The following is a 12,854-nucleotide window of genomic DNA, read 5'->3' as shown; positions in this document are numbered from 1 at the left end:
CGTAACGCTAATGTATAAGAACATATAAATACAATTTCTGACATAAAACATTTTATAAAATGAAACTAAAAATTTTTCGGATTTACTACGCGATTTTTATATTTTAAAACTACATAATCGCAAAGTTTCAGAACCAGAAAATTAAGAAAGCGTTGGCGGTAATAAATAACAGGACCAACTGACAGACATTCACATCTCGTCTGCCCGTGATCATGGTTGCTGAAAAGTAACCGAAACTTTGGGATTATGTAGTTTTTAAAATAATAAAAAGTCGCGTAATAAATCCGAAAATTATTTCTTTTATTTTAATGAATACTCTCGAAAGTCTTAGATCTCAATTTTTTGATTTGGGATAAGAAAGCACAAAGTTGTCTTATTGATAAATCAGAGATGTATACGAGTATATTCACGTTGGTCACAAATCGATCAAAATACATTTTTTATAGCAACTTTCTTCTAAAAGTTTGTGATATTCTCGTCAAATAGCTTCAAGCTAGCTTGCGTTCTGTCAACTATAAAAGTCTATAAAATGAAAAGATTCAATAAATATTTATACATTTCCATCCACACTCTTTATTTAACTGCTAAAAATTCCGTATTGGTTTTTATAAATTATGTAGATACTACTCATTGACAATTAAGGATCTGTATGAACAATAAGACATTAATATTTGCTATTATGAAGCACTCATTCTGTTTTCTTTGTGTACACATATTTCAATTTTACATATTTAAAGACATTTATTCTGTGCTAAAAAGCTGGTGGATTTTCCAATGTTTTCTTGACAACGTTACGAACGTAGGATTCAAATAAATACATTACATTAACAAAATTTTTTCTCTGTAAAAGTTAAAAATAACTTTGAGAAATCCCTTCGTACAATATTATATAATTGTTTTTTTTTTCAAGTTACCAATAATTTATTGTAGGTAGGTTATAAGAATATATTTTTTATGAATTTTTAAATTTAATAATAATAGGAAATAGTCAGATTGCAAAATCACTTTAAAAAGTTTGGTAACAATATTACTATTTCCCAAATTATCCAGCCCACAAGAGCTGTTTCACAGCTTCGAACAAAGGAAATAAGCCATTCCGTTATAATGAAACGGTTGACCTCTTATTACTTTCTTTGGGAAGTCAGCAGACTGCTGGTATTGGTTTCTATCGAGGGTCGATTTAACAAGAAGCTAATTCAGTTTATATCGTTAGATTTGATTTCCGAACATAGAAGTCTTCAAGAGTCAAATTTTAAAATCTTAATTGTTTTTTGACAATTAAATGATACTTTTTTGTAATTTTTCAATGGATCTGTTACTTCTTATTTTTCCATATATAAATCGTAAACAGAAAAAATGACAAATATAACATATTCTAATTAATACCCTAAATACTAAGTTTGAATATATGTGTGTGTGTAATTAGAATAAAACGTTGATATAAAATAAGACCTAGAATAGTAATCATAGTATGAATATTAATATTAATGTTTGTCCATGTCGTGTAATTATCAACGTTTGCAGTGTTATGAAACAAAAATCAAATAACAAAAAAAAATATACAGAATTCTGATAGCTTCATACAGCTCAAAGAAATAACAATACGCCACTGACATTATTTGTTTGTTGATTGCTGTCATTGTAAAGGATGATTGAATCCGAAATGCATGCATAGATCTGTTGTTGAACTTAAATAAATTGTTTTGATCAATACCATGAAAAGTATTTTGCGAAAGATGCAATGTTATATTTTATAGTTTTCCCTTCTTCCGTGTCACTTTGTATGGTATTATTTCCATTTATTCTGCGCTTGTTTAGAATAAATATTTCCCTGTTATTCCGTATCAGACTTCGTTATTTAATTTCTACATTTTTTATTACTAACAAGAATAAAATGAAATAAACTGGACATAACAGTAAACTGAACGCTTCAATTGAAACTCTAGTCTAAATCTCTCATTTTTGTGAAACACTATAGAAATAAAAAAAAAACGATATATTATTCCTCAATAATATTAAAAATATATAAGACAATGAAAAACGACGACCTATTTTATATTAAATACACGCACTGACATTTCATTATCTGATTACAAAGCTTACTATGAATGAATACATTTTTGTGTTGATTTTTTTTAAATTAAATATAAATAATAATTAATAACATTGTGCGCGGTAAATATACAAAAACACATAGATTTCAATTAGTTAAATAAACTATGATACTATTTTTCAATCATTATTACCAACTGATGCTCATTTCTTTTAAACGAGTAAGACTAACTATTTCCGAAATGTCGTTCTAAAGTACATACACCTTAATTTTTTTTTCCATATAATAAAAATGACACTATATAACAGAAAATAATTTTCTTTTCATGGGTCCAAATTTCAATTAACTTTTTGTCATTGTTTGGAACTATTAGAAATTTAATAGCGATTCTTGAATTTAAAATGTACAGTAACAAAAAAAAAATTTTTTTCTAGTATTGCCTTCAAAGAAACGACATTTTATTATTTCTTTGTCATTTATAACTCCGACAAACATTTAATTAATTCGTGTTATTGGTATACGTAGTTAGTTTTAAATCAATGTTATTAAAACCTATGACCGTAAGATGAGAACAGAAAACTATAATTAATTATTGATTGATCGCTTTATATTCGATACTTTTTGCCCTTCTCCATGAATAATAAGTAAGCCTTTGTTTAAATTTGGTTTGAAATTACTTAAAAAATCTTATCTAATATATTTTGCAAATATAATTTTTATTTTGTCATTCAAAAACATGCATTCCTACGCAAAATTCTAATGACTACCAGTTATGTCTTAATGAGAGCCGATATATTTTGCTCACTTGAACAAGTAACAATAAAATGATGCTATGTACGATAATACTAGGATAGTTGAGTGGAGTTAATGAGTTTCAGTTTTATCATATGTAACAATGGATGTCCTCCGAGACTGCACCACACACAATTGGGTTCAACTAACAGTCTCATATAACAACCTGCTTATACATAGAATTAATAGTTTTATAAAAATATTTTTTTATATAAAGTGTGTCAAAGGAATTATTAAATTGATTAAAAATGCTTTATGAATTTATTACTTTATTCGTTTTGATTTTTTTTAATAGATATAATTTTTTTGCTTTTAAAAATAACTTTAACAATGAAAACCAATATTATTTTTGTAACCATTTTCTCTAAGTTGATGAGTTAGTGAATTGTATCACGCGTAATATGGCAAGATGTCATCAGGAGCTTTCAGCTTGTAACGAGACAACAAATATATTGTTCGTACTTTTTTATTTACCAATAAAAATATTTTGCTATTTCCAATATTACATTATACTTCAATATTTTATTTTAATTCACTATCAAAAATACATTTTCAAAAACTAACTTGTTAAATTGTGAATTATTTTAATCACCAATCGCTCTAAGTTACAGAAATCGTAGATATATTTGGTAATCTAATAGGAAAATCATAACTACCGCGTCCCACGCAGTAGCTATTTATATAAAGTAATAATCAATAATAAAATAAGGTAAACCATATAGGTTTGTTGATTTTACCTTATTTTGATAAAGATAACTGGTTATTTTATTTTTATACTGAGACTTCTACCCCTCTTAGATTTTTGATCAATGTTTTGAACCTGCCGTTATATTTAGTTTTAAATAACTCTATTTTCATGTTTGCGATAATATGGCACCCATGTAAAAATATAATTGACCATTTATTATACTTTAAAAAGTATTTACAGTTATTATTAAATTATTACGCTTCATGAGTTTTTTTTAACAATTTACATTCGTTCAGTATTTAAAGATTTAATCTTTATGAGACTGTTTTGATATAAACAATCACTTTTAATATTTAAGATTTTTTTGTAATAAAAAACATATAAAATCCAATTCAAGACGGAAATATTAATCGTAGTTTCCGTAATATCTGCTAAGTCACGAGTAAATTTTAATAAGATAATATAGTTTTTAATCTTCTTTTGATTCCATGCGCTTCGTGAGAGCAAATAAAGCACCTTCATCGATATGAGAAAAAATGGTTAGTACACAAGGATTTCATGAATGCAGAACTCGTAACATTTTGCCGAATGGCGTGTCAGTTTGATGTCGCGTCTCGTGGCGTGCGGACGTGTTTTGTGCTGCGAGAGTTTTGAATCCGTGGATACGTTTACTTTTAATTGCATTCGTGATTTGAATTTCATATTAAATTTGTGTGATGTGATTTTTTTTAATGGATTTTGATCAGGTAATATTTAAATACTATTGTAGATTTATTTTTGGAACACGTAAGTTTTTTCTATATCTGATATTTCATCTCAAAAATATGAATACTGTATTTGAATTTTGATTTCTAAACGCTATTACAATGAAAAATAAAAAAATCTTGAACATAATATAAATAAATAAGGATATCAATTTTAACTTTACTATTAATAGTTTCAAAATTTCATCATTAAAAAAATTAAACATTAGTGGTACCGTTTTGCACAATATTGGATGGATAACACATGAATATCAAGTAATATTAAAGTATATGGTTCTAAAAATTAATCTGCTTTGACGGATTTAAAATTTCAAGACGGTACTACATTTTCTATTATGAATAATATCTGTAAAAAATCAAAGAAAGATAAAGTAAAGGCAATATTATTAATTGGATGTTTTATTTTACGAAGTAACGGATGTCAAATAAGTTAGAAAGGAAACTAGTAACTAATTTCGTGTATTTGGATGTAATAGTTTCACTAACGAGACCTTAAATAAATAAATACGTCCCTGTGAAAACGGGAGCGTGCTTTGTTTTATAAGCCAAACTTTTCTCCTTAAGATAAAGATATGAATATTTAAATGAATATTTTTTTTATTTTTTAACGTGTGTATAGAATATAATATTTATAATTTTTCTTTTTTAGATGTTTTATTTTATTGATTACATATTCTTTGACTAAATTGATATACATTATAAAGGTATTAAAATATTATTTTTTTCTGATTAATTTAAATGTAACACTTATATAATCTTTATTCTTGTACTATTGAAATTTTACATAATTTTGATATATTTTAACAATATATATATGCATGATCTTCCATTTCTAGTATTAAAAGTAAAAAGTGTGTAATTTGTCACAGTAGTCGTTGTCAAGATACGAGCATCATTTGTATGTGATATTTTTTTCCTTCTAAGGGTAAACGGAACCCTATTACTTAGACTCTGCTGTCCAAACGTCGGTTTGTACGTCTGTCACTAGGCCGTATCTCATGAAGCGTAAAGGTTAGGCAGTTGAAATTTTTAGGTTACATTGTCCTGTTACCACAATTATAACCACTAATAAATAGAAAAAAAGTGAATAAATAAACATTATTTTGTTTTCCGTTTTTAAAGATAATGATTTAGAATCCTTTGTGTGTGCGATTCGTATGTGTTCGAGTTTTGATCTATGATAATAATCAAAGCAAAAAAATTATTATTTTCAGTGACCAAAATAGTCATACATACATATGTCCACTGGATGTGAGGCTGTGATAAATTTTTATAATTGCTTATGAAACAACAAAAGAGCACTACTTAAACGAAAAAATATGTACTTTACTTATGTTCGAATTATATCCGCGCCAGCTTCCATAAATCACGACGTAAATACGAGGTTATTTTTTATAAAAATTGTCTCGGAGAAGTTTTCGTTGTAATTCCCTAAAAAACATATAAATAACAAAAAATACTATGTACTTAGCTCGAATTAATAAAAAATATTATATTTCTAAAAGGAGTCTGTTGTTGTTGCAAAAATAATATATTGGACAAACTCGATTTAAGAGAAGTCGTCCTTTTATATTTGACATAGTTTATATGAAAGACGACCTTAAACGATAAATAATAAGATGTAATATGTGAAATTTGGCGCCTGGAGTTCACAAATGGTACAGAGAAATTTGAGGGCTGCGTCCTCAAATTTACAATATTATTTTAAGAATCTACACCTACCTTACATTGTTATCATAATATAAGGACCCCGGGCTGTTGTATTTTGACTCCGTACAGAATGGGACATTTCTATATATGTATAATAAGGGGCATGGCGATTTAAAAATTACTGTTTTCCTTATGTCCGTTTGAATACATGATTTACAAACCAAAAAGTTAATGTGAGATGATTAATTTATAAGACTTTTGTAATATGGAAAAAATATTTGAACAATTCAAACTTAATTACATCTTTACAAGATTTCTTAGAAAGTATGAAAGTTAGTTGCAAAGCATGGACAAATATTTCGTCAGAATGCTAATAGATTGTAATTTTGTCTCGATTGATGGACAAAACGCAGATAATTCAATTTATCAAGTAGAAAATGACAGCTAAAATTAAAAAGCATCTGGTATGCGGCGACCCAAATGTCACGTTTTGAGTTCTGTTTCCTATATATTTTCAACTTACTTTAATCATAAGACATACACAAAGTTCATGTACACGGATTATACTAAATTTTCAACATTATAATATGCTAATCGACTAATCGGCCATATCCCATAACAATACTGAGCGTAATTTTAGAAAAGTCCATTAAAATGCGATTGCAATGCCGGTATTACGTTCTACGGCTTATACCAAGGAAATTTATATCATGCTCACGGCAAAATGTAAGAAAAATTTCACGAATCATTTTCTTTTAAGAATAATGTTCTGTATTTTACAAAGGTATTGTACATTTAATGTGTTGTGATGGAATGTTTTATGTAGTACGTGTTACATAAGTTTTTATACTTACGGGAAATAATTTATCATGGGATTCGTTTCAGAAACAAAATACCAATAACATTGTGTTAGTTTAATGAATACTTACATGAAACCGAATTAAATTGTTTGTTTCTTCTGTTAAATTACGTTACACACCTTATAATAACAAAAACAACAAAATAGACTTTTGATTTTGTTTCTTTGTTTTCATGCAATCATTGTATTGAAGACATTTTATATGACATTCAAGCTAAGTTTTGAAGGTACCATTTATTATTCTTTAAATGAAGAATTAAATATGAATGGAAAAAAATCCCGAAATAACTAATTTTGTCGGCAATAAAATGTGTAGTACTCAATGGTAGCAAAAAAACAATATTTGAAATATTCATAAACTACTCACAATAACTTTTGTAAATAATACCTTTGCAGCTGTTTTAGACTTTACGATTAAAAAAGATTTTTTATTGCTATTCTATAGTTTAACAACTCAATTAAGCTTCATGAAATTTTACGTACCTATTTTATAGAACTTTAAATTTATTTTGAAATCATTTTATAACAAAAATGAACTACATAAAAAAACAAATTATTTTTTATTCATTTATATATTTGTACTTGCTTTATCACTAATTTCATTGTACAAACTGTGATCCATCGTCAATGTCAGACTAAAATTATTTCAAACAACTTTATATCCGCCGTCGGAATAATTAACATTTGTTGACATAACAAAGGCTTTATTTTATCTGAAGCAATAAGAAACCTTTAATTGGTTAATTGGTTAATTTAACTTTGGAATAATGTTTCATCTATAATTGTTTTATTGATTGTACCTTAAAATCATAGAATTTAAAACGTTAAGTTATAGATTTGAATAAAGATGAGAATAAATTGAGAAGGACTAACAATATTCGAATATATGGTTTTGGTCGGTTTCAATTTCTTGATAAATAAGTTTATTATATCTCACTTTTTATATTAAATTGGTATTGGATGCGTCATTTGTTAAATGTTCCTCACCTAGTTACTTAATTAAAAATGTTGAATATTTTTACAATTACTAGATGAGTACCTAGTAAGTAATTAGTACATTCTATTTCAACATACCTATAATACGTGATAAAATAAAAAAAAATCACAATATTGGACACCATATAAAACATGCAAAATTTTGTTTTTTCCTAGAGATTTAAGTTATAATAATATAATTTTCAAATATATAGCTAAATACACGACAATGTCCATTTTATTCCCTCGACACGTTTTTTAAGAAATCTTAAAGATTCTTTTCCTACAAGAATACTGAAATAACTTATCTCAATCTGCTACTCAATATCTCAGGCTTTATACAATCACGTTTGATATTTTGCGATCTTTGGCTACAACTATTGAATAATACAAGAAGATGTTCATGATTTATTTTATATCGAATATGTGATTGGAGCTACACATATGATATATTACTGAAAAAAACGTCACAGTTGCTGTATGTGCAATTATTCCATGTATGTATATCAGGTTAAGTGTTCCTTCAAAGTTTTTGCAGAATAATCGACAATAAATTTGTTCCTCTTATTGAATGAAATTAAAATGAGACAACAAAGGACTCAATATTTCGTCCGAATTGGCTTCAGCTATCTATTACATGTATCATAAATTGTATGCAACTCGAGCTCTGTTCCATGTGACAATCCAATCAATGTGTTAACACCCATTGTAGGTTTAGGATGCTCCAGTTGTTAACAACATTCGGTTCTATTTATTTCCTATATTTCTAGACATGTACAACCAGCGCATCAACTGTCTAATGAGTGACTTATTTGCTCAAGTGGCATATTTTATAGTAAATTTTATGATGAAAACTTTTATATCTCTTAATATTACACATTTTATATAAAATATTGTTAATGGCTCTTTTCAATGGTATTCATTTAAATGTATAAAAGCGTATTCTAGCTCTAAATATAACATTTTACAGCGGAGTTTGCCATGTTTCAATAGAAAAATATGTTCAATTAATCAAATGAAGTACACCATTACTTTGATGGGGCGGAAAATTATTTAAAAGAAAAATAAATAGTCATTTATACAAGAAAGGGTGCGGAGATTGTAATAGAGAAACAAATGAATATAGTTAATCAATGGACGCGAAGGCTTCATTTATTACGCCGTCCACAAATTTGAGGCAATCCTTCTAATTGGATTTAGAAGGAAATACCTTGTTTAAAACGGATGTAACTGAAATTGTTCTCATACTCTCCCGTCTGTATCATGTATTGGTTAAGTAGTTTTACTTTTTTTGGAATAATCATATCAAAAAAGTGGATTAAAAGCTAGCTAATATTTTTATGTATATCTTGAATAAATAAAGAAAAATTACATTTTCAGCTTATCAATCAGTCGCTTATAGACTTCAGGTCGTATAAAGCTATAATCAACCAAGAAAATACAATATTATCATAGAAAATCCAAGTTCAATAATCATCCAAATCCCTGTCTCAAATCAGTGTCTTTTCTAAATATATATATATATATATCTCACTCTTATAAAATAGTGCAGCGTTGACCACCGTTTTGTCCATAACTGTACGAACCCTAGCCTATATCCTATGTACATGACAATCAAAAACATATAGAGTTTAAGTGTTCTGAAATGCGAGATCAATATTAACCCATCCAATAAATGTGGTTAGAAGGGAAGCCTTTGTTACAAAATATGTTATACATAAAATCCAATCAGCAGGTTCTTTTCTTCTCGTGTCTTAATCTCTGTGCAAGCGTTAATACTTTTAAAGTTGATTTCTTTGATGTAAGCAAACGAGATTCTTAAGGACAATGATTGTAGAGATAACGAACCTGAGTTTATTTTCTTGGGTCCCGGACCAAATTTTTAAAACCTTCGTATATTACAGCTCAATTACTTTGTAAAATTGGAAAAAAATAGGACAATAACGTAAACGAAACATCTGTAGGATTTGATGTACATAGATTACGAGTTGACATTTGATAGGATTGTTTACGCTACAGATCTCAGTGATTACTCTATCGGACTAGTGATTTTCAAATCCAGCGGTATCCTAGTGTAATCCTTGAACTTCCATCTAAAAGAAAACCTACTTATTACTAAAGAAAAATATAGTTTTCGTCATGATCGAAGCGCCAGTGATTTTTGATTGATGCAATGTATAAGTAAACAGCTTTTAGAATGGGTATTTAGTTTCTTGTTAAAGGTTTGTGTTTCAACCCTATACTTCACTTTACTGGCATTGCTTTGTCACCAAATCTGTACATTCAAAATATAAACGAAATATTGAAAGTCAACGATCACCATCGATATGTAGACAATAGTGAGTATTGAAAATTTTTATAATAAGTTCTATTGTATCCCGATTAATATATGACGTGGTATTGCATTTGCAGTAAGTTATGAACAGAAAAAAAATAACAATAACCCTGAAGAAGGTTTAATTCGTTCAGAAGGATGTATGTTTAAATATTCAGTTCATTCTGCTATCTTAGTAGTTGTCATTTTATAAAATGGGGGTATTAAGTTCCTTGGCACGTTTCGCTTGTAAGGCTTCTGAATAAATCGTGATATGCTGTCTTTAGATAAATGTTATCAACGTTGAGAAACTCTATAAAACTAATTCTCTTTTTACTAGCAACTGAGTGTGTTTTTAAATATTATCCTTAAAAACAAAGAAACCGTAATATTTAGGATTTTTTTGTTAGAAAAACTAAGGGCAATCATGCGTTAACTTTACCAAAAATGCAGCAAAATAATAATATTGAACGTTAAAAACTCGCAGTCAGGACGAAAGTAATTACTGGCGTTAGTTTCGCCTCGAACGGCACGTTCATTCATTAATATGCTAATATTGTTTCAGCATCGAATACCGAATTGTTAACGAAAGAACCCTTAGGGAAAAAGCTACGGTTTATTCGGATGCCCCTTGTAGGGTCGGCTAATTAATTTTGCGGTTCCATTTGTGTCCTCTATTTTTTGAGGAAATGTGATTTTGTTTAAGAAACCTATTATTTCGTTTGGGTTAAACAGCTATTAACTTCTACCCAGGTTGCATAAAAAGCTTAAAACATCAGACCAAAATAAAAATAAATTAAAACTATGGACAGGACGATTTAACCCACATAACAATTTTATCTGTAAACAATGTTTTTATAAATTAAACTGCAAATGAGTTGCAATATTTTATACGCTTCGAGATAAAACATTTGTCTTATATAATGCAAGATAAAACAACGTTAAATATTTACAGTTATCGTATTATTATTTATATAAACTTATGATTCCTCGCGTTCTTTATTTAAACTAATTATACCTAAGTTTGTACGTTAATAGGTGTATGATATTTTTCGTTTTATAAACACTTTATATTATTTATCAAATGATATACAATTATTTATTTAAGTAGGAAAATTTTGCTACCAAATCTTGGATATATTAAAGTTCATAATCAAATTTGCTTCACCTCCTTTTACCGTTAGGTGCAAAAACTGTCAAGCAATAACATATTATATTTTATAAAAATTAAAAATCTTGATTTTTTTGAAAGGTTTTTATTTAATATCATGTTTTTAAGATTACATTTTCAAATGAGTACATACATTAAAAGATCTACAATATAAAATAATATCTGATATATTTGTAATAACAATTGATTATAATCGTTCATCGCTTTTAATTTGTTGCGAATAAGGTTCGAAATTTAAAATTTTGTCAAGAATATTTATTTTAAAGTTCAATTCCAGTGCGACGCATTAAAGCTCGAAATATACTTAAATATTTATCTCATGCTGAATCATAAATGTAATTCAAGAGACTATTAATTTATTTCAGAGACTTATTATCTGTTATATTTATAGTTGCATAATTACTGGTCTCTGTTATCAGAGAGACGAATATATTAAAGTTCAAAATATTGTAAAATAAAGTCCCTTGAATATTTAACCTTTTGAAATCGAATAAAATATAAACAATGCTAATTAAAAAAATTGTCAAATTTTATGAATCATCAAAAATTTCAACGATCTATAAACATCCATGGAAAGAATTCAGTATCGAAATAATTAAATATAATACACATCAATAAAAGAGCACTATTATGTACAACTTTTATGTAATAACGTTCAGAAATTTAAGTTCCAAGTTACTACTTGAATACATTCAAGCGTATGATTAAAAAAAATGTTAATAAATATTGAATAATTAAATGGAATCGAGGGAAATTTCTAAAACAAAAGTTAAACAATAAACAACTTCCATAAATTCTTTTTGTAACGTATGTCGTTTACGTCGAAAAATATAGTTTTATATGAACAACAACAATGACACTAATAATAATATATTATTCATACAAAATGCCTAATTTAAGAAAAACATATTTACCTGCCAAATACTTATAAGTAATTCTTATATAATGATCTAAAATACTCTCAATAGCTGAGTTAGAAAAAATCATAAGATGAATTTGCATCCATAGGAATTATTAAGTCTACTATTACAGTTCATTAATTTGTATATCCATAAAACTGGCAGCAAACAAGCCATTTCGACGCATTACGTAGAATGTTGTATTGACGATATCATAACAGTAGATGGAAATCATGATTCCTTTATTAAGGAGAGATTTATTTATCGAGGTTGGCCTTCATGGCTGTATCGGGGGAAATAATGTTTTGATTGAGTGTTAGTAATGTTATACAAATCTTCTTTTTCTTTACAAATATGCCTTGAAGACAAAAACGTTGTTGTATTTGTGTGGAAATTTTGCATTTTATGAATGAAATAAAAAATAGATAACATACAATATAATTTTAATTTATGCAGTTATATAATATTTGTAAAGATTAAAAAATAATAAGAATTTTATGAAGAAACAATAGTCCAAAAAATTTGAATAACCTAAACATCAAGTGTCTAATAGTCCTCTTATTTTTGTATTTCTTGGAGTTATCGTTTTATATGTATAATAAACACTTATACATAACAAAACGCAGCTTAGGCAGACTGCCTCGTGATATAATATTCGCCTCATTTTCATTCCTACTTCTTCAGATAAT

At 27.5% G+C, this 12,854-nt stretch overlaps 1 protein-coding gene across 1 annotated transcript in view; it reads left to right on the top strand.

Annotated features, from left to right (window-relative positions):
* Positions 1–4,141: 4,141 nt before the first annotated feature.
* The window catches only part of LOC116773662 (uncharacterized), a 66,980-nt gene continuing 58,267 nt past the window's right edge, over positions 4,142–12,854 (top strand). Inside the window, exon 1 of the mRNA XM_061528756.1 lies at positions 4,142–4,279. The gene's annotated coding sequence lies outside the window, so the exon portion shown is untranslated. The remainder of the gene's footprint in view (positions 4,280–12,854) is intronic.

This window comes from Danaus plexippus (assembly GCF_018135715.1).
Source record: "Danaus plexippus chromosome 22 unlocalized genomic scaffold, MEX_DaPlex mxdp_27, whole genome shotgun sequence".
In the NCBI taxonomy this organism is placed as follows: domain Eukaryota; kingdom Metazoa; phylum Arthropoda; class Insecta; order Lepidoptera; family Nymphalidae; genus Danaus; species Danaus plexippus.
Note: the sequence above shows the minus strand (reverse complement) of the source record. Positions and strands in the feature narration are given on the sequence as shown.